The 27,063-nt window shown below is 38.8% G+C and overlaps 2 long non-coding RNA genes across 3 annotated transcripts in view; one reads left to right on the top strand and one right to left on the bottom strand.

The window, feature by feature from the left end:
• LOC148223211 (uncharacterized) overlaps positions 1–20,846 on the top strand; it is a 39,228-nt gene extending 18,382 nt beyond the window's left edge. The window contains exon 3 of the long non-coding RNA XR_015804890.1: positions 20,024–20,846. This is a non-coding gene — a long non-coding RNA (uncharacterized LOC148223211). The remainder of the gene's footprint in view (positions 1–20,023) is intronic.
• LOC148223210 (uncharacterized) overlaps positions 1–27,063 on the bottom strand; it is an 81,364-nt gene that overhangs the window by 36,283 nt on the left and 18,018 nt on the right. The window contains exons 2-6 of one of the 2 annotated variants that reach the window (XR_015804888.1): positions 21,725–21,796; positions 20,051–20,179; positions 9,839–9,961; positions 8,032–8,222; positions 4,863–4,972 (exon numbers count right to left, since the gene is read on the bottom strand). This is a non-coding gene — a long non-coding RNA (uncharacterized LOC148223210). Of the gene's footprint in view, positions 1–4,862; positions 4,973–8,031; positions 8,223–9,838; positions 9,962–20,050; positions 20,180–21,724; positions 23,607–27,063 lie in introns of those variants that run through there. The other variant, XR_015804889.1, reaches the window with a different exon arrangement.

Below are 27,063 nucleotides of genomic sequence, written 5' to 3'. Positions count from 1 at the left end.
TATGGTTCTTTAAAATGCCCCAGATGAAATGCTTTATAATATTATTATTAATGGCCATCTTAGGAACCTCCAGTGCCTTCTCTATTTAAAAACTTATATAGCCTTAACTTCTGATTATACCTGACCACAGTCTAAATGTTTATTTTGCTAGGAAATCTGGAACTATACTTACATGAGGAGTTATGAGATCTGCACCAGCAGGATTTAGAAAGCCTTTCTGAAATCCACCATTTATACTTTTTTTCTATTTATGACATTAAAGACTCACCACATCCTTTGAATATCAAACAATAGAAAACCACAAAGGAAATACTTTGTTGCCATCCCATGCCATATTCATTGAATGGCTGTTAAGAATGAACACATCTATGAGGTTCAACATCAGGTTTTGAGTGTAGTGCAAAGAAATTCAGAATTTGAACCAAGTGAGCATCTGTTTTCTACATTTTCTGAGTGCTTCTAAATCTGAGGCAGCTCTGGACGGAGGCCATGCACCCAGTGCTTGTAAAGGAAGAGCTCTCCTCCATGCATCAGTGGCATGTATCAGTGGTCCAGGTGGAGTGCCCTACAGGGTGCTTGTCTCACACCCCCAGAGAAAAGACTGGGCTCCACTAATAACGTGGTAACACTGAGGACAGCCAGGCAGACCCAGGTAAGCTCAAAGGCTTTTGTCCATTCAGAATGAAAAGTACATTGTACTTGACAATAAACCTGCCATTTGAAACCTCGGGGGTTTTAATCTTATAAATAATAGAGTTCAGAGAAGAAGGGTTTGCAAGTCTGCATTGCACTGCCCAGAATTCAGATTTATGTAATGCACTCACAGGGACGTGGTGCTGAAATGCATGCAAGTGTTAGGGCATTTGAGATTCAAAGCCAATATTGCCCAAAAAAATGCAATGCAACACTAATATTTCTCTCTGTTATGCTGTTTTCCCCAGCTGCTGTGAGAACATCCATCACTCAATGGCAGGTCAGAGCTATCAGGTCCACTGCATGCACTAGTACAGCTTTTTGCTTTCTGTTGAAGATGGTGTTAACTAGCATGATGTCCACACCATAGGAAACTATGTAAAATGAGCCAAAGAAGGTGCACATTACTAATCACACATAAAGAGTTTTTACTCATTAGGACTCATAGCAACTTCTTTGTATATACCAGCCTACATGTCTTGAGAAAATTAGAAAAGCAGGGTTACTAACTCTCCTGTATTGAACAAGCATTTGAAAAGATTGGTTTATAAAATACATAGAAAGAGCTATGGTTTAGAAATGTAATAACAAAGGGTATGAAACTTCAATTATTCTTCTTTGATCATCAAGAGAAAAGTTGCAGCAGTTCTACTGCAAAATGAATTAGTCTCTCAAATGCTTTCAGGCATCAAAATAATTCCTACTGTTTTAGAATGTGAAAAATTATTTTGAAAAATTCAGCACTATAGAAAAAAAAAATCTGTTAAGCACATTAAAGGGTGTCTTTTTCTGCAAGTGCGTTCAGAAAATAGGGAGCATTTCTTTAGTTCCCTATTGCACTTTAAAAATGCAGAATACTAAAATGGCAAGCATGAAGCTAACTGTCAGGCCATGCAGTTTCACTGTGGGAAGGTTATCACATGCAGCTTTGCTGCCTTATTCATTGCTTGCAGCTCTTCCAATCAGATAACCTTAACAAACATGGTGCTCTCAATTGCCAGATGTGGTACATGCTATGCAGCATCTAGTTTTTGACAGACTAAAATGGAACAGACGATTCTTCTCTTTATGTAATCAACCATCAGCCACACTATGAGATTCACAAGGAGTATCTCAAAGTGCAGTCAAGTGCCAATTAGTGATGTTGCTAACCCAAAAGGTAAAGAAGATTGTTGAAGAAGCAGCCCAGTTTAATTCTCCACTCCAGTGTCCTTAAAGTGGGCTATCGTTTATGAATGTACTCCTACAGATGAAAGAGAAATGGAAGGTCAGTGGTTCCTGTCTCCAACAATCTTCTGCAATCTTCTCATAATGAATTGTAAATAGTGTCACTATCAACCTCCCGTTCCTGCACTGGAAACCAGCGCAAAAGGCTCTGCAAAGCCAAACACTGATAATGCTGTTCCTCAGGACACAAAGCTGAGGCTGCCCTCTGTCCTCTGCCTGTCATGCTCTGTGTGGGTCTGCATGGCTGGGGCTCACCCTTTCTGCCTTGCCACGTCCCCCCACTGCCCCATGGTTTTGGGGTACATTCACACCATGGATATGCAGGGCTGAAATCCTGAGCTGTTTATCATTTGAAGACAATCTGAAGATTGATGAACAATCAATGGAAACGTCTTCCTCCCTCTCAGAGCAATTCTCAGCACAATCTGGCAAAATGTCATTATCACCTAATATGGTTTTATCATGAGGTGTTCCTGCTTTCAGAACAGCAAATGATTTTTACAAGGTCAAAAGCAGAATATCATGCCTGGGTGTTGGCCATCTTGAACTGCATAATGAAGACACGTTCTTCAAAAGGCAGCATTGCTCTGGTGCACAGAGAATACCTGACAAGCTTGGATTTGAAGTGACCAGCCTGTGTGAATCCTATCCTTTTAAGGGTTACAGTATCCAGTAGTCAGTGTAGATACAATGCATTATTAATTAGCATATACAAATCCTATTTATATTAAAAAAGCTTGCTTAGTGAAGGAGACATAATTCCTGTTATTACCATTCCAAATAGCAAAAAACCAAATATTGTCTACAGAGCTAATAAAAACACAAAATAAGAGCAACAAGCTTGGAATATATTTGTACTCTATACTTTTTTTTTAATGTGGGATCACTGTTTTTCATGGTAAAGTATATATGCTAACAGAATTTTTCTGAGTGTACCTATGTTCCTGAATGGCAATATTCTGAAAGAACAGTGCTGAAGAGACTTATCATATAGATGTATAATACTTACACTACACAGCTATTGTATATGCAATAGGCTTGAGACTTCTTAAAATATACATGAATGGAAGGGGTGCAAAATACCTTCAGAGCTGCCTGGGCAAGCATAAGTTGGTGCAGAAAACTCTACACCATGGATCCCTGAAACAGTTTGTTATCAAACCAGCAACATATATGTACAGTCATGCTCCAGAGTCCAGTGAATCTGTGGCATCTCTCCACTACCTGCCACTGGTGCAAACGCCACTGAAAACAGATGTCATATAAACATTAACAAAAAGTTGAGCAAACTTTGAGCTTTTTCGTGTGTTGTATTCTACAGGAATGCAATGAAAAACTGTTGTTAATGCAGGAAAGACCAGATCAAGCCAGCAAACTATCTCCCTGTGTCATAATTTAGCAAATGAGTGGAACTATTCCATGGAAGGTGCCAGACAATTAGAGTACAAGTCACAACCACAAAGGTGTTCCTACCCAGTGTGAACACTTTGTCAAGGTATGGAAACAATTTACAGTGTTTTCAGAACCAAAGTTCAGGTCAGTTCATTTTTATACTCTCCCATATGGTTCTGCTCCTTCTATTTCCAGAGTGAACCCTATTTACCTGGACGGGTATGGCAGAAAATATATTGTTTGCAGAGAAAGTGAGAGTCATCAATAAAGAAAACTTCTCAAGATAGGTATATTGAGTAAGTGTATCGGCTTGATCTGACAAGGGAAGAAAATGGCAAACAACTTGTTTTCTACTTGAGAGGCATCTGAGAGCAGAGAACCCGTCAGGTGCTGTATTGTGCCTTCCAGAGGCTCAGCAATAAAAGTACTGTTTGGATGGAGAGAGCAAATAAAAGTGGCTTCCAGCCACATTTTTATCTTTATGAATCTGAGCCTGGCAAAAGACCAAACATCATATGCACCAGGTTTCCACTAACCCCAGGCCTGTAAAGAGAAAAAAATCCATTCAACCCTTCCATGCACAACTGCCAGCATGGACCAAATCAAGTGGTCATAGCTCTGCTGTCCCCTAACATGAAAGCAGAAAGGACATATGCAATTCACAGCAAAATCTCTATGACACACCACTCCTTATGGGTCTGGGCTTTCCTCACTACAAACGAGGTGAGCCACCTTTCACAGTGACTTTCACTCACTGAATCACAGCAAAGCAATGCTCCTCTTGTTCCTGAGCACAGACTTCCCACCCAAAATACTACAGCTCTTACAGTCACCCTTGGGAAAATAATTCTTTCCATAGTAAAGTTCAGGAAGCCTAAACAAAGTATAATGATTGCTCCAGGTCTAAACTAGATTATTACAGAGCATCCAAGATTCTTAGGAAATGGGATGTTTTTTCCCCTAGCAAATTGTTCAGTATGTTGTCCATACTGAAGTGACACATTAGGTTGGAGTTTCAAGCTTTTGGAAGGCAGCCATGGAAGACAGAAACCATATGATGCCAAAGTGGATTTATACTTGTTAACTTACATGAGACTGGCACAAGCCTCTAAATATTAGCCTATGATTTTTGCAAAAGAAAAGCAGGACTTTGGGATGTTAGCAGAGCTTTCATTACTAGCAGCTGCAATAATCTTGGACAGGGAATTGCAGTATTTAGTTAAAGATAGAAAGGAATAATAGTTTAGCACCTCTTTCAGAAGAGGTGAAGTTAAATGCAAAAGCAGAATGTCTTCTCCATGAAGCAGCACTGAAAAATACTTTTGCATTCATGTGACATTGAGAAACAAATGACAAAGAATTTTCCATTAATAATTTAATTTGGGGGCCAAAGGGCCCTCAATAACATCATAAGCATATAACATGGAGACAAGTTTATCCCTGAGATAAGCAATCACAGTAGAGTTTCTTGCAGCATGTTTGAATTTGACTCTATGGAATGCAAAACTTAAGAAAACATAAATTACTGATAGGAACAGCTATCAACCCACCTCAGACCATCACAACTTCATGCTGAACATTAGAAGTGCAGAAAAATGCATCTGTGGAACTGGAAAGTAGCATATTACAAGGAGGTTCTGAGTATCTCCTTCTCCCATGTCTGTAAAAGATTACACAGAAACAACACCGTCATCATCTGGCAGGATCATTAGAGCATTAAAATTCAGCCCTAGTGTCTAAAACAATACATTCAAAAATATGATTTCTGAGGAAAATTTAGGCATCCAATTTGAAGATCCGGATTCCTTTTGTGATACACTCTTACTACCGGAAACAAGGTTTTTTAGCAGAAATTATGTGGAGTTGAGGTGATGTTCAAATCTGCTATAGAGTGATGAAGAGAGGCTAATAATCCAAAATCATATTTCCTATAGAACTAACCTGTGCACACAGAGCCTCCAGTTAAGCATTAAGATGTAACCCTCATTCACATTCAGCAAAACCCTCTGACTCATAGGCGCTTTGTTCCTTGAGGGCTGGACAACTGGATTACTCTTTATTTTTAAAGATGGATGGTGGTGATGCTGCTGCTCATCTTTTATAGCAGTGGTTAAAGCACTCACCCAGAAACTGGTGAGCTGACTACGGTTCAGCGACCTCCTCAGTGTGAGGGGGTTCAAATCTACAGCTCCAGCCTAGGCTCTGACAACCAAGTTAAGCCACAATTGCTGGAGATTTGGGGAATGAGGGCAGAGAAGGGAAAAGAGGGGGGCAGTCTGCTTCCTGCTGAAGCTGCATGGCTGTTCAGCAAAGAATGCAAGATTTATAGGGTCAGAAAGAAAGAGAATTGGAAAAAAAGGAGCTTAACTCTAGACTAAACATGAAGGCTTCCTCTGGGAAAATGAAAAGTCATCCTCTTAAATGTTTTTAATGTTGCTAATTAATTTGGTTTTAAACAAGATTTTACGGTGATGTTTCCAAATTTGTGAGATAGAAACACTCCTATACAATTATAAAATTTAATTTTAATTTCCATTTGCAGTAAATGCCTAATGAAAGGCAGCGGTGGGATGCAGAACCACATGCCACTCTGAGTGTCACACTGCCGAGCACAGTAACTCCAAGAGCTGCCCCATGTGCCTGGGGAGTGTGTGAGACATGTGGGGATGTGGCTTTGGGCTGCAGTCCCCAACAGGCTTTCTGCTCTCTTCCTGCCACTGAAGGACACCTGGGATACAGGATGCCCTAAGACTGGGAGCCATGCAGCTACACCAGTACCAAGTACTGGCCCTGATTACTGAGATTCATCACCAAAGGGGGTACAATAGTACAAAAGTAGCTGGTACAATAAAATCCAGCAGTGGAGCATGGACAAAGGGAATGAAGTTATAGGTGGAGCACTAAATCAGCTGCTTGCTAAGGCAGTCTTCTCTGGGAAGAGGAACTGGATTCCTCGGTGCAAGTCTGCTTGCACATTGCTGCCTCTGCAAGCTGACAGCTGACAGCAACAGGAGGGAATTCTGTAAATTCTTTCGAGAGGAAATCTAGAAACGGAAAAATTAAAAGACTGTCTAGTTTCTTAAAGCAGAATAAAGCCTAATGAGATTGGTGTCTTGTACACTTTTCAGTGTATTCAAATACTGTTTCATTTGCTTCCAGATTAATTTGCCAGCCAGGTTACAACCATTACTATCCTTAAAAGAACTTCCTAATTTTCACTATTATTCAGTCAGGCACTTTTGTTAGTCACTGTCTGGGGCAAAACATTTAGTGTTGTCACAGCTTTACTGATTTTCTTTTTAATTCCATCTCTATTTTATTTAATCCTCAAGAGTTTGAAGATCAGGAACTATGCAAAGAATTGTCTCTATGCGAAAAGCTTCCTTTGGTTGGCTGTCAGTGAATTTGTAGCCACAGCAAAGGCTCTGATACACCAGGGAGAAAATCATGCTTTTACCTAATCTAACCAAACCAACCTTGGTCAGATTGATTCAGTTTCCAGCCTTGGCTCTGACCTCACCCTTACCCTCAATCCTGCCTCACTTTCACACTGAGTATTTTATACAGCTTCTATTTTCTCCCTGCATAGCTTCTACCAGCCCCCCGCTGCCCCCCCCTCCCCCAATTTCTATGTTCTACTCATCAACCACTGCTTTAGAATCTTCAGGCTGGATGGGCAGGCATGCGGTGCTGGCAGGTGGTGTAGCTGTTAGGCAGCCTTGTGTATCACAAGAGATCTAATGCTATCAAATTTCTTTTCCCCCAAAGACTAAAGAGAGCAAGCCTTTGTAAGCATGCAGGAGGGGGATGAAAACACTTTGTCTCCTGAGCAGCCAGCCTTTGTCATTTTACAAATGAAATCACTTTGGAAATTTAGAGAATTAATATCATAATGAAGACGAGAGTACCCATTAGGGTGGTCTAATGTTGCTCTGGAGATATATGATGGATGTCCAGTTGCTGTAAGCCCTTATTTGCAGAGAGTCACCTCTGTAGTTGCCATTATTAGGAAGATGTCTGAAGCAGAGGATCAGACACAACCATTGCAAGATGAGATAGTGTTTGACTGGTTTCCAGGGAACCGAAGGATACAGCCTTAGTTGTACCTGTCACTATGGCTCCCAGCTTTTTCCCCCTTAATGTCTTTTTTAGCTGTAGGAAGTTTCTCTTTAAAGATTCACTGCTTCTCTAATAGCACGAAAAAGCAGGAATAGGAACATAAAAAATGTTACCTGGACTGCAAAGAAGCTTCCGCTTATTGCAAAACAATTGGTATAGTTCATCATGAAAGGATTGCAATATGCTGCACTAGCCAGCTTTTGCAAATAAAGATAACCATGAGAACTAACCTGTAGTGTATTACTTGTAGTAACTGAAAATATTTACCTGCTGTGTCCACTTCTGGAGATACCTTACACACTGTCAGAGCAGTGATGCCGTGATTGCCATTCCTGGAAATACAGCCTGAAGAAAGTAGTACTTCCTGGAATTATCTTAATGGGCAATTGAATCATCATTTCTAGCACTCCAGCATCTTTCCCAGAAGGACAGTTTTCCACAGGCAATGATTCCAGTTAGGAACAAACGTGAATATCCAAACTTCAATTCTTTTCCCTTTCTGACTGGTTTGCAGAGAACAGAAGCTTTAAGCAGATGTTAAAATGAGGGAGAAAGGCACCTAGGACATGAGGCTGGAAGGTGTCCAGTATAGTGATTTACCTGCACTTCATTTTATAGTAGCTCTTCTACCCAGGTCATTTATTTTCTTCCAATTATCTGTGTTCCTTTAATAATTCTCTACTGGTCACTAACATTGCTTCTTTGTTGTGTTAGTTCCAGGGAAGCTCAGGTGCTGGTGTAAGTTGTCATAGCTGCAATGTCTTCCATGAGGATTTACACCAGTGCAGTGCCTGTGTTTTAAGAAAATCAGGTTAAATTCAGTGATGTCTAGACTTTTTCTCCAGCTATGGAGGTATGCAAGGCAGCATGTTGTTACTAACCTTTTCAAATAAATGTGACATGACGAGTCTACACTTTGCTCTGTATATAATCAGTACTGATTTTGGGGAATAATCAGTGGTAAATAAATTGAGTGCTATTGAAATACCCTTTGTGTGTGTTCTCATGAATTACTCATGAAACAGGGATTACAAATTTCTGCCTCTGATACCCAGTATTGGATATGTATTGCTTTTTTTTTTTTAACACATGGAGATAGAAGATATTTTGATTTTGGTTTTATGTGTTCGGTTGTTTTGTTTTGAGATTTTGGGTTTTTTTGCAAAATTCTATTTGTTTCCCCTAAATCTTCAGTTTAGTGGCCAGATTCACCTTGGTGGGAGCAAATGCAACTCTATCGATAGCACTGGAATTCTCTCTGCATATGTCAGCGATGAATTTGTCCCCATATTTATTGGAAATACCTGAGCTGCTGTGATACGATGTGGTAAATCATGCTGAGAGCAAATCAAACAGACAGGCTGTGGCTGCATCACTATTTCATACAACTCAGGTCATAATGGACAGGACAATGCTATAGTGTGAAATTCAGTGCTAAGGAAAATACATTCTTTCTAACCTTTTATGAAAATACTCCTCATCCTTTAAAGGACAATTTAGGCAAAGTGAGCACTGCTGGAACCAGTACAGGAGCATTAAGAAAGCGAAAGAAAAACACCATTGCCAAGAGGAGAGTAAGTTGTCTGTAGATATTCCCATGCTTTTGCTATTCCAAAATTCCCATCAACTGTTGCATACAGCTTCCAGAAATAAAGCTATTCACTCTTACTACAGTAAATGAAAGCAATGCAACACGCCAGTCTTCAAACCCAGCAAACTATAAATGTAATATCAGACAGAGAAGAGCTAATGAAAACAATCACATTAAACATAGCTCTTCAGTGCTTGGTGCTCAATAAGTGAGCAGCAGGCTTTCTCTGTCTAGCTTACAGAAAACAGGAGGTAGCAGTTTGCAAGGAGCAGCGTTTTAATGTGATTGGACTATAACAGACAATCTATTTACAGCATGCTCTGGGGAGCTTATAAACAAATGTTGAGTAATTTCAGCCAGCAGTAATTACCCTTGCAGCTGACAAGGATAGCATGATACTTTCTCCTTCACCTTCAGCCCAGTCCAGAAGGCACTGTACACAATGGCACTTCTAATTATTTCTGCATTTCTATGGCTAAAGACCAAAGTGTGTTATTAGAGAACATTTTAGAAGCTTTTTAAAAGCTTGTTTATTGGGACAATTAAAAGTCATCACTATGACAGCAAATAAAAGGTTCCATTCCCAGTCACGCAGTTGCAGCTGGGGGTCTGCCTGCTTACCTTGTAAGCCTTGCCTACATGAGGCAAAATTTACAGCCACCCCTCACTGCTGCTAACACCAGTTCAATGGCTTTGATGCTGCCAAGGTGGGCAGCCTTCGAGGGTACAGAGAATGGGGCTTCGTAAATATCATAATATCTAACCCTGATTAGAGAACATTGAATAAACATAGTACTTAAAATGCTGTCCACTCACCTGTGCTCGAGCTCCCAACACAGTCAAACATAGTGGGTGTGAAGCCCTTGTAGCTGTAAGAAGATATTTTTGCAGAGTGCTTGTGGTGCAGTCAAAGCTTCAGACAACATGGCATTTTGTCTTCTGTTGAAAGAAAATTAAAAGCATGTTCTTAAACATCCATTAGCACTTAATTACTGGTGAAATACAATGGCTTGGATTTTTTTTTCCAAGCATTGGACACACAAATAAGTGAATTCTGGGCTGGAATCAGCTGTCACAGTGAGTCAGTAGGAAGGCAGAGGCAGAGGCAAAGAGAAACCCAGGCTATGCTGGGAGAAGGTCAGAAGACTGGGGTGCTCCCCTCTGCATTCCTGCCACTGCTGCTGATAAGCCCTTTTCCCTACCCATGGCTGTGTGAAGGCAAATCTAGACGTTTTAATTTCCTCAAATCATCAGTAACCTATGCAATACTTCAAAAGCCATATCCCCACTGCTACAGAATACCCCAGAGCATCCAGTCTACATTCACCAACATTTCAAATGCCCACTCTCCATGGCACAGCCCTCTGGCTGTTCAGGCACCCGTGGGCACAGCCCTGCTCTGTGCCCAAGCCTGCTCCTCCAGAACTGGCTGAAAGCTCTGGTGAACTGCCACTGTGATACAAGGGTGCAGAGTCTGTCCAATCCTAAAATTAGGTGCTTTTTGATCAGAAACCTACAGAGAGATAAAGCTGTGCCAACAAAGGAAGGAAGGTCTCCAGCCTCAGGGAGACCTCAGGAGGTTACACTGTCTTGAGCAGTCTCTTATTTGGCCCAAAGCACTGGTTTTTCCCCCCAGTTATGTCCCAAGTACTACATGATTTTCTGTTCACACAGCAGTGTAGTGAAAAACACTACAGCAATTTCCAACAAGAATTTTTTAAACTGTACAAACAGCTACTCATGGCGAGTCATCATTGGAGTGATTGCTGTAGGCAGTGAGAATTAACGAAATTATTGAGTCATAAGACTCAGTTCACCACAAGAACTTCTATGTAACATCAGAATACAGTCCTATAAGAGCCAAACTATCCAAAAGTAATTGGGAGAGGCAGTGAACTGTGATGTGTGCTGGTTTGCAAACACCACTGCACAGTTTGGTGTTTGCTGAGCTCCCATCCGCCTCAATAAATTCAGTTCAGGTTCCTGCTATAGGAATTGACAGCAGATATCTAATCCCCAAAAGTGGATTATTTACATTTTTTTATACGTTACATTGCATTACATCCTGTCATGTTGCATCTCATCACAAGCAGATACAATATCGCATAACATGATGTGACATGATGACAGACATCAAAAATGGTTTTTGTTGTTTTCGGTTTTTTGAGGATTTTATACCTACTATCCAAAATATTTCTGAGTGATTTCTAGGAAGATGGAGTGGATAAGGTGAGCGCCTGGCTTACACATTTGTCTGGCAGCTGCCGCACTGTCTCTCCCAAGCATTGTTTAAAATGAGCCACCTTGTTTCGCAGCTTCATGAAACCTCAGCAATGCAATTTTACACGTATTTTGCAAATATTTTTAAAAGATTAATTAGGAGGGATATCAGCAGAACACATGTTCAATAACAGCACAAACCGACAACAGCTGCTGCAAATTACCTTGTCTGAAAGGAACCCCCAGCAATGCATTGCAAACTTTAACAATGTACTCGAGCTGTTGATTGCCCGCGCTGCCGCTCGCCACTCGTTCCTGAGACACAGTTGGTGGAGGAACATTAATTTGTCCTTGTTCTTGAGACTGGCAGGTGTCACTTTGCCCAGTGTGGGACGTGAGTGACAGATATTTTGCGGCTGATGAAATGAGAATGCAGAAATTCAAGAGTGCCTCTGGGATTTCAGTGGTCATTCGTGGCCAGCACAAGGGCAGGGCCCGCAGCCTCGCTGGCTGGAGCTGCTGCTGCTGCAGGCTGCCGCAGCCCCACACCATTTTAAATAATATTGCTATTATGAAGCCCTTCCCACACACACTTAAGGGTATTGTGTGTGCTTCGCTTCTTTCTAGGCTGATACTGGCTGGGAGATTGTTCTAATTGTTTTTTTGTTTTGGTTTGGTTTTGTTGTTTTTTGTTGTTTTTTTTTTTCTTCTTCTTTCTAATGCTCAAGCCTTTTTCAAAAGGATTTTACCTGCATCTGCTATCTTTAATTCTTTGGATAACATAAATAGAATTTACTAAAAGCGATACATAAGCTAACCCAGAGGAAACTGATTAAAAACAAGAGCACTATTAAAAAATGCAATTAATAAAATCCTCTCATGATACAGTGGTTAGGAAGAGAGTGGGTAGAATTATATCAATTGAAATATTTCTTTCATCTAATTTAAAAAACAGAAAAATGTACAAATTCCGCGTACAAATGCACGAACCTTGGTGAAAATAAGAAAGATACTAGGAAATGAACAGCACTGCAGTGTTAAATAACTAAGAATGAAATTTGTTGAATTTTAACACTATCCTGCAGTTCACCTTTATCTTTCCTTTAAGTCTTAGAGCATTTTCTTTGCAAGCAGTATAGTGGCTAGGATTCCTAACACCGTCCTCCTCCTCCTTCCTCCAAGCCCCCTTACCCCCCTCAAAAAAAGATTTAATTATAACTACAAGAAAGCCCTCCCACCTTTCCAAAAAAATGTTTAATTATAGCTACAAGGAAAATAAATTGTCCAATATTGAAGCCTCTAGATATTTTCAACCTCAATTTAAACAACGTTGGTTATTTTTTCCATTCAGCAAAAAGGGAAGGAATTAAAATATTCTTTAGTTTCTAAAATACTTTTTATACAAACAAAAATGTATACCAAAAAGAAAACAATTATTTAAATTACATTAGCTTTTTATTTATACCACAAATTATTTTAGAGGGGGTGATTTTTGAGAAAACCCAAAAATTTCAGGACAGGGACTCATTTTGTTAACTGTGGTAAATGTAGTGTATATAGAACAGTGTAATCCATAGAACCACTAACAGCATTTTCAATTGTGATAAAACCATATTAACATATTTGCCTCTTTAATGATTAACTGTCTTTGAATATTAAGAGATTTTTACAACATCTTATTCACACTGAGGAGACTGGAAAAGTCTGGGCTCTTTCTCAGTTTTATAAGTGAGGCTTCGTTTGATATGCATTCTGATTTTTAAAGAACCATAATATTTTAATCGATCTCTCTGTAAAGATCATGATTATTATAAATGAGATACAGTCATGCACATCAAGCCTGACTGGTAGATAGGAGGTCATGAGTCAGGAATTATATGAAGAGGGGAAGTAAAAACCAGAAAATTTTCCAACATGATTGTTTAAAGGAACAATTATGTACATTGGTACATGAATTCAAGACTTCTGTTACATGCAGAGTTATTAGCCTTCATTTTCTATTAATTTCCTTGAAACTAACCTTGAAAAAATATCACTTGCAAAAAAAAAAATAAAATTAAACCCATACATTTATTATGACAAACATGTAATTTCATACTGAACTCTTCACATTCATGAAACAGCTGGCATTAAAAATCATGGCAGAGAAATATATCTGATGAGAACATTGATATAAACCTAGGCTGTGAAAACACTGGTTAATGTCATTTGACAAATGTCATTTTATTGTAGATAATTACTTACGTTAAATAATTTGAAACACACATAAAGATCTCATCTGATATGATGCAATATAGCCCTTTAAATATAATTTCATTATCGGAATTGGAAAAAATTATTTTGAATAGATTAACTTTTTTTACCAAACATCTAGTCTCCTCAAACCAATACTGTTTTGTTTATACCCATGTGCAAACACACACAGACACACAAACAAATACATCTGCACATTTTTCACTTAGTATTTCCACCCCCTACTTGCAAGTGCAAGGGTATACTGTTATCCTTTGGAAAACAAATATTTTTCTAGGTGACATGCTTATTTAATTAAACGGCATTATTTATAATCATCAAATATAATTAGCAGTAACAAGTATTTAATGAAAACAAACTGCTTTCCTTTCAAATCTTTCCAACCTATTGTACTTTAAGGCCATAGCTTCCCTCAGAAAATCACTGTATTATAACAACAATAAACAAGTATATGATTAAAAGATTGTCAGGTGCTGCATCGTTTCAGACAGATGAAAATAGGGAAGGTAAACACTGGAGATCCCAATTCATGTCATGAATTCATGTCATGTACAAATCCTATCATTTAGGTATTTGCTTCCAATGAAACAGTAGTGTTAGTGGTTCAATGTGCTTTAGATCTGTCTTTTAACTACCCCATTTGATATTATTAGGCACTAAGACATTACCTGAGTATCTTTGATTATTGCTGAGCGAGATGAGAGGAATGTGTGCTTTCACTGGACTCATTGACAGCGAGGTGCTATAACAACTCTCCTGTAATTAATTGTGAGTGAAAGGGGGTTTGGTTTTTGCAGCCTCGTAAAACTTTTCCCACATGGCTGAACCCACGGTCAGGAGACGTTAGGCAACATTAACTGCCTGCACATTTCTGCAAGGCTCTGGAGGAAGCGGCTCGGCACTGGGGCTCCAATTCTGAAAACCCTGGGACACAAGACATCAGCGTCTACCTTTCATCTTAGCTGAGATTTGGAGAGGGTTCAGACCACAGAGGCTCCTTAATTCTCACTAATTCATTTGCTTTCCTGATTCACTTGGCTTGGGATAACCTGCGAATGATAATGAACCTGTAAGGGGAGCGCTTAGTCCCTTGCCTTTGAATGTGCTCGGCATGGATTGAGGGCTTTCTGTGAATCTTGCAAGAGGAAAAGAATCTTATTAGCACTGATTGCCAGTCATGAGGTTGCCTCTAAAAATTGCTCTTGTATTTTTAACTCTTGCTTGCTTATAACAACCCCAGATAAGGAGAGAGATGTGTTGTTTACACATTGAACACGACATTGTTCTCAACATTTACTCATTTCTCTTTGCAATTTGATCTAATCATAACACATTTGCTTTATGTATGTCATTACTATACCACTATAAACACTTCATCATTTTTCCCATGATTATTCTACAAGTTCATAACTGGCCAAGTCCTCATCTCTTCACCCCCAGCTAAACATCCTCTTTGCATAAATGCATGCTCTCTAGAATAAAGGGTCTAATTTCTTTTTTTCCTTTTCTTATTAACCATTTCAGCAGAGCACAGCTGTACTACTTTTTATGTTACTAGGGGAGTTGTTGTCTCATGTTGGTTCTTATATTTTTTTTTCAATAAATATATTGTGGATCTTGAGACAAAACAAAAAAAGAGAATTCAAACTCTGGTAAGAATATCAGAAAATAAAACTGGAAAAGTGATTTATTTTTGCTTCTCTTTGACAAATAAACATTCATATTAAGATTTCTTCTTATTTTTTTTCCATTAATTTATGTGAATTTAGGTGACTGTACAGAAGAAATGAATGAAACCCCAAAATCTGTGTTGGAGTGATTCAGTTTAGACAATGAAGTTCCTTCTCAGGTCAGCAATTGCTAATGGCTGAGGATTCAGGGTCCAGTTTTGCATAGGTCCTTGTTATTACTAGAACCAAAGTCTAACTCCTGACCCAGCCCTGGGAGATCCCAGGATTAAGCAGCACGTTCTGCTCTGTTCACATCCTTAAAGGTATAGATTGCTTTATTACCCAACTCTGCCTAGGAAGATTTACAAATGGGCAACCCATCCTTTTTGCAAAAATGTGGTGTTTTTCTGTTGTTTATAGCTGTTTAATATGACCTATGTACAGTTCTAGAAAACCAGGGCTTCAGTGCTGGCATTTAGTAACAAGACTGGCATCAGCCAAGAGAGCCCTACACATCTTCCACATCTGGGACACCTACCCACTAGCCAGAAATGAATGATGCTTTGCTGACACAAAGATAAAATCATTTTGTGATGATTTATTTACCTTGTGACTAGGTAGGGGCAGTATAGTGTTTGACTAAATAAAGACAATTATTTCCAGTTTCAGGTAATGAAATAATTTCCTAAAATCCTCTTGAAATATGATTTTTATACATTTCCCCTCTGATTTGCTGTTACCTCAAAAAATCTCAAAGTGACAAAATATTACACCCACTATTTCTCAACAGAATTTTCCAAAAAGGATAATTATGTGAGACTGTTAGAATTCAAATTTGAACTGAAACTTCTTGTGTGGAAATACAGACTTCTATTACGCTGGTATGCTCAACTCTTCTTCAAAGGGCATGAAAAAGAGCTGATCAGCCAATGGAATTCATGTTACATGGGAATTCTAAAAGTTTGACATTTGCTTGTTGAATCATAAAACATTTCTACAGGATAGTTACCAAAAAAATCCCAACTTGCTTTGGAAATGTCACACAAAAATATCTACTTTTTGCATCAAAATGTCAAAACAAAACAATGATTTAGGCTGCTATGTTTCAAAAATGTCAAGTTGGTGCTTTTAATCAGTATTTCAGCTGTCTACAATGTATAAATTTTACTTAGAATTTATGTTAGAAATTTTTATTGAATTTTACTTTTCTGCAGTAAATCACAATTTTTTGTTGAAATATTAAAATTTTTTTTGCAAAAGTTCCTCACAGACAGGTTTTTTGTGCATGTATATATATTTTTAATACATAAATATATAAAATAAAGTAGATTTCACTCAAATTATTATAAAACCCCAAACACTATGAACTCACTCAAAGTGTAGCCAACACCATGAAAAAAAAGCCCCAACCCAACCCTGTACCCTCACCAAAATATCCCACTCCCTTTTTTATTAGTAATTTAGCCTAGGTAAATAATGACATTCCTGTCTGAACGCATCTCAAAATTCTCATACTCATCTCGAGAAGAGGAGGTCCTTAAGAAGAGCTGGAAGAGACCCAACCAGGATTATCCAAGTGCTGCTCCTGGTCCTGCACAGACAAACCTGGGAATCCCCCCAGGAGCCTGAGACTGTTGTTAAAGCCTGGCTGCACCTCTGCAGACCGTGGGGAACACAAGAGCACTCCTGTCTCTCACCAGTGTCTTACTGTCCAGCATTTGCTTTATTTATCTGGCTGGGGTTTTTTTTCCTCCCCACTTGAGCTCTCTGCTTACTAAATCTTCTCTGCTAGCACAATCTTCATTTACAGCCCCTCAGGTTAATTTTAAACCCATGCAAAGCCCTAGAAAACGTGGAATAGGATTTGGTGGGGTCCTGCTCCTCTATTAATCAGCAATTTCCACCACCTTTTCCTCACCACTAACTTTCACTCAGCACTTTCAAAAATTTTGCACAATGTTGAGCCGTTTTACAGTAATAAAACACAACTCTTAACTAATCTATTATCCCTCTATGTGTGAAAATGTAAGTGAGATTGGAAAGCGGAACTCACAGACATTTTTCAGCTCAACTTGCAAATGTGCTGGAGAAGAAATTATTTTCTCCTCTTAGACTCCAGTCAAAAAGCATCATTTGGAAAGTTACACTCATTTACATGCATTTTCTATTAAACTTTTCTATCATAAAATATTGCCTTTATGATCCAGACACATAATTTATTATGCAATGCACCACCACCATCATCACAGTGAATTGCATTTTACGTGTTTATACTAACAGGGAAGGTGATGGGCTTCAGTCTCCTTTTCATTATATGCATCATTCATCCTCCAGCACCAAGATCTCTGGATTCTGTAGCATATCCATCATTATCTAACTGCCAACTGTTTTCAGAGGTTCCACTGCTTTAAGCTCATTATTTCTTTAGATTGGTGACTCTACAGAGGATCTTTCCAAAACATACAGCAGTCAGCATGGCACATGTATACAGATGAATGGTGGGGGCTTGTCCTTCACAGTCTCTTTGTAACTCATTTTGCTCCAGAACTGCAGCATGTAATGAGCACAAGATGCATACTTATACATGTAAAAATAATAAAAAATTAAGTGGCCTTAAAAACATAACCAAATAGTGGGATGCTTGTGTGGAAAAGCTGCTGTGAAAAAATCTAGTATACAGATTGCTCAGTGGTTTGAGGTTACCATCTCCTTATAATGCAGACTAAAGCACATAGACAAAGAGCTCTGCTAAGATAAGGAATTTCTTTCCTGTCCCCATTTACCTTGCTGCATTTAATTTAATCAATAGCTGAATGGGGAAGAGGAGGAGAATTTGATGGTTCAAGAGACTGATAATAGGATATCGAACCTTTCATCTCTGTATCATTGATTCAACATAGGAATTGACACACTGGATCAGAGCTGTGGTCCATCTCCTCAGATATGCTCTGTGACAGTGGCCTGTTCCAGATGTGTTTCAGGTCAGAAACCTTGCAGCTAAGCATTTATGAAATAACCTGCCTATAGGAAATGTTTCTTCGTAACTGTACTTATAATTTGGCTAATGTTCACCCTTAGGGTAGTCTGTAACTCAAAAAAGCTCTTAAATCTTGTGTGCTGCAGGATAGGTGATGTATTTATTTAAAAACATAGCTAACTGAAGTCTGCATTCAGCTGAAGTCTTCGCCACCAAGTTGCACTGACCTCCAGAGAAAAATTATGTATTGAAATAATTACTAACTTCATCTCACTTCTTCTTAACTTCTTGTCTTATTAAATAAATAACCTCTTCTATACACTGTGTACCCATTATTATTAGTGGCCCATATAGTCATATAGTTCATCTTCACTCTCATTTAAAAAAAACTGAAACTTTTTAATTTGTCTTGAAATGAAGGGCTTTTCATGCTTCTAATCAATTACAGTGCTCATCTCTATACTTCATTTATTTATGATACATTCTCTTCAAGGCAGGATAACCACAACTGAATATAGTACTCCAGGTCAGGGCATACCACTGATTTATTTAATGACATTATAAGATTTTGGGCATTATTTCTCTCCCAATCCTTTTGTATCCTAACAGTTTGCTTGCTTCTTTGACCCTTACTCTATACAGAGCAGAGACTTTCATTGAACCATCCAGTAGAAGGCACAGGTCTCCTCTTGAGTGACAATAATGATGTATTTGGATGGCTTAAATTATTCCTTCTTATGTTACATTTGTCAACACTGAACCATTATCCTGACCACTCAGCAAAATTTGTTAAATTTTACCAGTTTCCTTGCTCTTTTTTTGATCTTGAATTTTCTGAAATATTTGATGTTTTTTTACTGTCTTTTTTTTTTTTGTCTTTTTTTTTTTGGTACTTACAAGTATCACATGCAGTTTCCTTAACTAAAGTACAGGGAAAATAAACCAATTTCTGCTATGAAGTCTGAAAATCCACCCACATGTATATACACGCATACATTAACCCTCTATAGGTTCACATTGCTTTTTCTTTTCATTATTCTCCTTCACTGAAACAGCCTTTAGTCCTTTCTTGTGTCTTTCTCTCATGGCTATATCCTGGCTTTATTTTCCAAGGAGATTTTTATTCCCCAGAAATTTAGTTAAAATACATTTTTTTGGTTGACATAACACATTGTGGTAGATTAGGACAAAAAAAGGGCTTTCTTTATGTGTCTATGTCACTTTCTGTCACACTTTTATGTCACTATTATATAACAGGAAAATCACAATATTATCATTCAGGTCCAATTTTAGGTTAGAAAGAGACAAGCTGAGTTGGCTTTCCTAGAAACATTCCTGAAACCAACGAAGTCAGATTCTGCATTTGCAATTTTATCAACATGCCTGTGTTTAATGGGAGATCACCTCAAACAGGTTTTTTTTAAATACTGCTCCAAGTCTAATGTTTTTTCAACCAGTACAGTTATGAAGGCATCCGTCCTTGCTTGCCTGAGTAAAGGAAGTTGGTGGTCTTGATTCAGGTCTTAACAAAATGCAAACCAAAACCCAAAGAGATTACCTTGTTGGTAGCCTGAGCAAATACATTCTGCACAAGCAGGACAACAAAATTAAATTCTTTCACACAAGGGGTATCTGGTCCTTTGATATTAGAATTAAGGAGGTTTGGCCTCATACTAAACAAAATACCTTGCCATTTTTCTTCTGAGTGCTTTCCTATGTGAGGAAACAGAAGTGCTGAGTCCCTCAGGCTTTTAAATACTCTTAACAAGAAGCATAATGGTATGACACTAAGTGTGTTAACTAGACTGCAGGTGGAGAGCTTTTTAATGTCACTCTGTGTCTAACACTATCTATAATGCTTTGTGTTTGTTTCTTTTGTAGAACAAAACTCTGAAATCCAGGACCTACCATGAATGTGCTGTTCTGGCTGGACCCAAAGGCCATTTGGAGACAGCAGCTTCAGATGTGCACAAGTCCCTGCCTTCATTCTCCTCTACAGATCTCTCTGGACTGATGCATTCAGAGCAAACCCATCAGCTGGAAGAAAACAAAGACAGCTTAGTTACACTCCGGATTTGCATCACTTCAAAGCTGTTGAGGATGAAGGCAGTGTCTGTATCTACACCCTTCACCCAGCCAGGGGAGATGGAGAGGCAAAAACCCTGGGATGCTCCATGACAGCACATGCCCCCTCTCCAAGCACCATGCCTTTGCAGAGCACACAGATACCAGGCCAGGAGTTGTGGGTGCAAGGCATTTCTGCTTTACATCTGCATACACATCCCTCAGAGGCACAGTTGGCTGGATGGAAGATTTAGCCCATAGCAAGGGAAATGTACATCATTCTCAACATTACTTATGCCAGAAGTTTTTTCAGGTTAATTTGTAAAAAAATATGACCTGTAAACCTGAGTTTCAAATGAGACAGTTATTTTAAGGCTTGGTTTACTAAACCTAATTTATTATGTGAGATAACAGACTTCTGCAATCCCCTGCATGGCTTCATGGTTGAAGTTAGTAATTCATGTGAATAATGCTGCTAAAAAAAATGTTATGTGATCAATCCATAGCAGTCAGTCATGGTGCCTAGACAGAAGCTATCTTGACTGTTTTTCCTGCAGCACAGAGTAGCTGAGAGGACTAGTTATCTCAGCTGCAAATATCCGAGTTACAGGAGCACAGCTGGAACATCACGGCTCCCTACCCCTGCACAGCCTTTCCTATAGCTAGAGCAGCATGCCACTATTGAGGGCTAAAGATGAAAAAGTTTTTTAACTTGCTACTGTCATGCTTACAATAAAGTGTACTCTCATCTTTAGCATTTCTAAGTCTCTCTGGTGTTTAAAGCATAAATGAAGCATTCCTGGATGCCACCCTTGGTAGATAAAAGCAAACAATATTTTCATAAACAAGGTAAAGTGCTGCAATTACACAGAAAGTGAAAGTGCACTGGAAGTGCCAGATCCAAGGCCAGGTAGAAGTGCACCTTTGAACTGCTGGGCACTCCAGAAAATACTTAATTCCAATTGAGTAAAGTAGAAGATTGGAAGAAAAAAATTATTTCTTTAAGCAAAGAGCAGCAGAGTTTTCTCATGCATTAGGGCAGAAAATGATACTCTGTGGGAGTCAGAAGGTAATTTTTCTCCTTCAGATAAGATGTTGCACAACTGGCCAAGCACAACTATAAATGATTTACCTACAGTGCATAAGGTATAAGATATTGCATTTAAGTCACATGCACTGGTCAGCTCTTCTGTTATGGCAGCTTCTCTGTCTCCTGCCTCCACATCTTACATTAATGTGGGTAAAAGGTAGTTAGCTTTTTTGGAAGTACACTGAAAAATCAGCATTAAAAACACATTGAATCATGGTCTGATATTCTAGGCCAACTAAGTGCTAGGATACTAGGATATTCAAATGCATGAAGACTTTAGGAAGAGGTATGAATACTGTGTTTGCATTTCAGCTTCAGTAAACATCAGGCACAGCTACAAATACAAAGGGAAAGAGTGAACTGCTACAATAGTGATTATTTACAGAAGAAAATAGTTCAGAAAAGGAGTAAAAAAGTAAGCAACTTACTTTTGTACTCTGTCCCTTGAGGGAATGCATTGTATCTGTATCTCACAACATGCAACTCCTGCAATTGGTGGCCTACAGTAGGAAATACAAAATTAGATAAGCAACTGTAAACAGAGAAAGATAGATTTGGCAGTGTATGGGGTCCAGTAAATAATTAGTTCTTTTAGTACTTTATCAAGAATATTTATAAGTGCAGAGAAAGGAGACAGAGGCTAAAAATATTTCAGGAACCTTTCCCAAAGCTGAATATTGGCAATGGCTGCATTGTGGCATCATCTAAAATAAATACTGAAAAAGCTGAGAAGGCTTTCATGCACAATCTTGTAAATCTCTGGCTAAGGAAATCACCTTACCCAACCCGTGGAGGGCCTGCCGATAGCATCTTCATTATAAACATAGGCAAGTGCACGCCTGTCAAACTCACAGCCAGGGCTGTCTGCAGTACTTGGAGGGAAGAGTCCCTGCAGCACAGGGTGTTTGATGAGAAATCAGCAGCATCCTGGACCTCGTGGACAGAGCCTGCTGGCACTGCTGCCCCACGGTACAGCCAGGCAGATGGAGGCACCAAGCTGGAGGTGGCAGCAGGAGCAGGGATGCTACAGGGAAGGTGGCTTCTCAATAACATTGCTGCTTCAAGCAACTTGTTGTCAGCAGTCAAAGTTTCAGGTTCAGGGAGCTCTGGCCTCCTGAAAACAGCTGCAGGACTGATGTTACTGTTAGTTTATTTGGCAAGCTCTAATACATGGATGAGGTATTATAAGGCTTGATAAGGAATTCTGGATTTCTGCATGCACAGCAGAATGACTGGTTTAGTGGATTTTCACTAATTTCCCATTGCTTCAGCACAATATAAGGATCCAGGAAAAATCTATCAGACAATAACCAGCTTCCTGTTTTCCATTTTAAAAGCCTCTCATTTCTGACATGTTAATAGCTTTCATTCCAAACATTTGCTAATATTCAAACATCTGGAGAAATCACAGTAATTTCTCCCTATTTTATTTGTAGCTGGACATGAAAAATGAATTGGACATTCTCAAGACTGAGCGGCACAGAAGACAAGGACTTTTTGGCACATTCAGTGACAGTAAATCTTTGTCTTTTTATCCTTCCAGGTGGAGAAGTATTTGCACCTTTTTTCATGCTTTTAATCAAATTGCAGACGACTCAGCTGACAGGCACTCCTCCTTTCATGAGCCTCTTTCAACAGAGGTATGGCTTAAAGATTATATAACCTCTTAATAACCTTAATCAGGCTATTTTTCATTATGTTTTAATTCATTATAATCCTAATAAGTCTGTGGAAATCTAGAATTAAAATTTGTTTCTTTAATGACTTATCTTTAAAACATTAGCTACACATGGAATTAAAATATTATTTACCAAGAAAGAAACAGATGCATTGGTAAGACAAAACATTACCCTGTTGGATCTAGAGGTTTTATTTAGGGAGAACAAAACAAAATTTATAAGGAGCTGCCCTTTCTCCTCAGCCTAAGCCAGAAGGTAATACTGATTTGTTACTAACCCTTCAAGTCACTATTTCATAGCTACTCCAACATCTTTTGGCAGCACATAAGATGTCCTGCTGCGTACAATTAACCAGTGTGCTGCTCGGGCAAGTGGTACTACAGCTCCCAGTGTGTGCACCATGGTCTCTTTGTTCTTTGTTAAACTACTGATCAATGAGGTCTCAATGCAAACACAGGGGCACTTCTTCCATATGCTTTGGGTCAAATGCTTGCTATAGGAGCCCACAATAAAAAAAAACCTTTCTGCACCCAGCCCATAAAACCCAAAATATCCCAAAGAAAATGGTCTCAAAGAGTGTCCAAAAGTGAGAACATTTTTGTGTATCTTAAGTACTTACACATCCAGCCACAGTCTGTTTCACTTGGGTTTTCCACTGAAGAAAAATAATTATGGTAAAAAACACAAATATTACCTTTATATCCTTGGGGGGGAGGTATGCTGGAGCTGTGGGAACAATGGGAGTTTTGGTTTCCAGCATAACTTGTGCTGCAAACTTGGGGCAAGCAGATCTTTGCAATGCAAACAATATCTGTAGCAGATTTCTGACCTCCTCACTGGCACCTCACACTGATTAGTTTACAACCATCAGTCACTACCAAACAACAGGGCCCAGATATAAAAGGGACTTTGAGGGAAGTTTTGAGATATAGGTTATCAGGTAGCACTAGATGCTGTGTTCAGGAAATGTGTTCAGCATTATTTATCTGTCCTGGATTTCGTTCAGTGTAAGATTATTGACTCTCTGAATGTAGAGGAATTTTTAGTGAGATTTTATGAGTTACTAGTCTACAGATACGAAATAGTAGTACTACATGTGCATGCTGGTATTTTTGCCACAACAGCACTCCAAGTGAGTAGACAAAGCTCAAGCCTCAAAAAATGCACTGTGCCAAGTTTTTATATTCCAAACACCATTTAACCAGTGTCATATGACTCAGAGATAGTTCAAACATTCAATTATTTTCCCAGTAAAGCCCGAAATGTAGAAACCATCACACTTCAGGAGACAAAGGGGCAAAGATATGTAAGAGGAAAGTGAAAGGGAGAAGTAAGGAGAAGAAGAAAGACAGGATGATTTTACAGTCAGATTATATACATTTAACTGAAAAATTATGTGCATTTAATAGTCTATTTGTGCCACCCTCCTCTGAAGTACTGGCTATTGTCAGAGACAGGAAATTGAGCCAGATGAACCTTAATCTAATATGGTTTCTCCTGTAATCCTATTTCCATGGAGATCTGTTATTTTACTGAAGGCAGCAGAACTAACAGATTCTGTTATTTGATAATTGTGAATCTGTTTTTGAGGATCTAACTGCAATAAATTGTCTTCTTTCACTTCCTCAGATAACAAATTCTGCCTAGGGATCTTTTCAGTCAATGTGACACACACGTACAGGGCAGGCCTTCAGGCTCATGGCCTGTTACTCCCTACAAGTTAGTCTGTTTTGTGCATTTCTGTTTATCCAGCTGGAAATGAGTTAATAGAATTTTGAGGACTCATAACTTTTAAACTCATTACTGTCTATATTTAAAATAATGCATTTTAATATCACACCAGTAGTTTGTTTCTCTAAATTCCTACTGTTTTCAAAAACATGATACAGACCAACTGAAAGAACAGTTTGGAAGAAAAAATTTTTAAAACCCCAATCCCAAGGAACAAGAACCCCAGAAATCTTTGTGGACATTTACTTGCAACATAATTATCTACTGTTGTTACAAACAAACAAAACAAAACAAAAAGTGAGTTTGTATGCTCAACACCACTTTAAATCTGCGCTGCTCATGTTTCAAAACACCAGGCTCTGCTGCGTCTGCCTGGCCATGGGCACTAGAGAGGGCTCCTCTAACAAAGCCCAGGCTTTGGCAGGGCTCACACACAGGCAGGGAAAATGGAGCTCTGCTGTGTCGCTCTGCTCTGGCTCTCAGAGCTTGGGGGATGCAGTTTCCATTTGCTCATGCTCACTCACTGAGGCTGTTACGAGGCAGTTAAAAAAATAATGAATACTGTTAAATATGTATTAGTAACTTGTTGTTAACAATAAGAGCTAATGGGAGGACATTTCCAAGCAGTTAATGATTGGCCAGAGGAGATGACTGGGGTCCTTAACGCAGTCAGTCATTAAATGTGAAGCAATACCCGTGCACTCACCCACTATTGCTATTTGCATCTTCCCTTCTCTCTTTACATCTCCAGCTTTCTGCACTCCATTGATGGGAATTCTATTTTATTTTCTTATGTGCCTGCCCTATTCCCAGCCCTTAGTAACTAGCACAGAAAATCTCCACTCACAATAGTCTATACGGCTTCCAATAAATTATACTAGTATTGATGATTAAATGAAGATTATTACTATTAAATATTAAAATGAAGACTTTATCCACATTTTAGCAATCACAGATGAAAAAGCTACACAGATCAGTGTAATCTATTTATTGGTTTCTAGTGGAAAAGTCCTATAGGGAGTGTCACAATTCCCTGTGCTATCCCTGAGTGCATTTTGCATTAAGACCTGTGATTCAGCTGAAAGATATAAAAAAATCACACACAGTCAGACAGATCCCTCCTGGCTACACATCTGAGAAGGCTCAGGAGCATAAGGTCGACACACAGCAACTTATGCTTACAAAATGAGCCCAGGACCACCTGTTTCAGATGTTAGTATGCAAAGATTTTCAGGGTCTGGAGGTTTTGACCAAGCCACACCACTCTTGGGGGATCTGTTCTCTCTCTCTCCCTTCCCCTCAGTCCTTTCTTCCTCCTACTAACCATGCCCACAAAAGTAAAGAAAGTTAAACTACTTCATGGAAGTATGTTTTAAGTAAAGACGCTGTTTATCTTGTTCCAGGTGTTTGATCCTGAAGTTGTTCAGCCATGAAAAGCAGTTCTTTGACACCAGAGTAATCTCTGGTGTTACTACAGGCTGACTTGTCACTAATAATAATAGTTACTTTTTTGAGTTATCCTTTTCTTTTATCCATTGTGTCTGAGCTCTGCAGCTTAGTTCTAACTTGAAGACAGTCACAGAGCATTTTCTTAATTATATTAACTCTATTTGCATAACGAAAAGGTTCTATCCCATTTCATGCAAACTCTGCTGCTTATTGTTGGACTTCTTTTTACACTTATAAAAATGATTATTTTAAATAATTAGAACACTGCTCTTACTTTCTTTTTAGGTTCTTGTTATGCATTTTTACCTACAATGTGGAACTATCTTAGCATGTCTGCAAACAGATAAACCCATAAAGAAACCAAAGGAAGCAAGCAATGGTATTCCAGGTAAACATAATTTCTGAAGAAGATAGATGTAACATGAACACACAAATTTTGGGAAAGAGCAATCTAGTGTTTCATTTAGTAATTTAAAAATACTTTTCCTTTAAATAATAAAGCACTGGAAGTGGACAGATTATTCAAGTCCTGATGCCTTTCACTTTTTCTTTAGTTCAAGCAGTAGTAATTACTAATGCAATAATCACTGAATTTCACAGTTTTCTGTGTTTTGCAAGCTTTTCATAAAAAAATAGTTTTACAAATTTGTATTACTCAAAGAGGTTTAATGAAGGTTTTGACTAAACTGCTTCTTCACAGTCTGTATTAATTGTCATTAACTATTGCTATTACAGAGGTAAGAAGCCCCTCACTTTTCCTCTAATTGGACAACACTAAAGATAATAAAGAAGGAGAAGATGAAGTTGTTGAAGTCTTGTAAAGGAGTCTTTAAGTCCCTTTTGGAGGGGAACAATTTGTAGACTAGGAAGAGCAAGGACAAGGGAGAGTGGCCAGATCATTTTAGGAC

Source organism: Sturnus vulgaris, chromosome 7, assembly GCF_052056855.1.
Source record: "Sturnus vulgaris isolate bStuVul1 chromosome 7, bStuVul1.hap1, whole genome shotgun sequence".
Taxonomy (NCBI): domain Eukaryota; kingdom Metazoa; phylum Chordata; class Aves; order Passeriformes; family Sturnidae; genus Sturnus; species Sturnus vulgaris.
The sequence above is the reverse complement of the archived record's forward strand: the minus strand, read 5'-3'. Positions and strand labels throughout refer to the sequence as shown.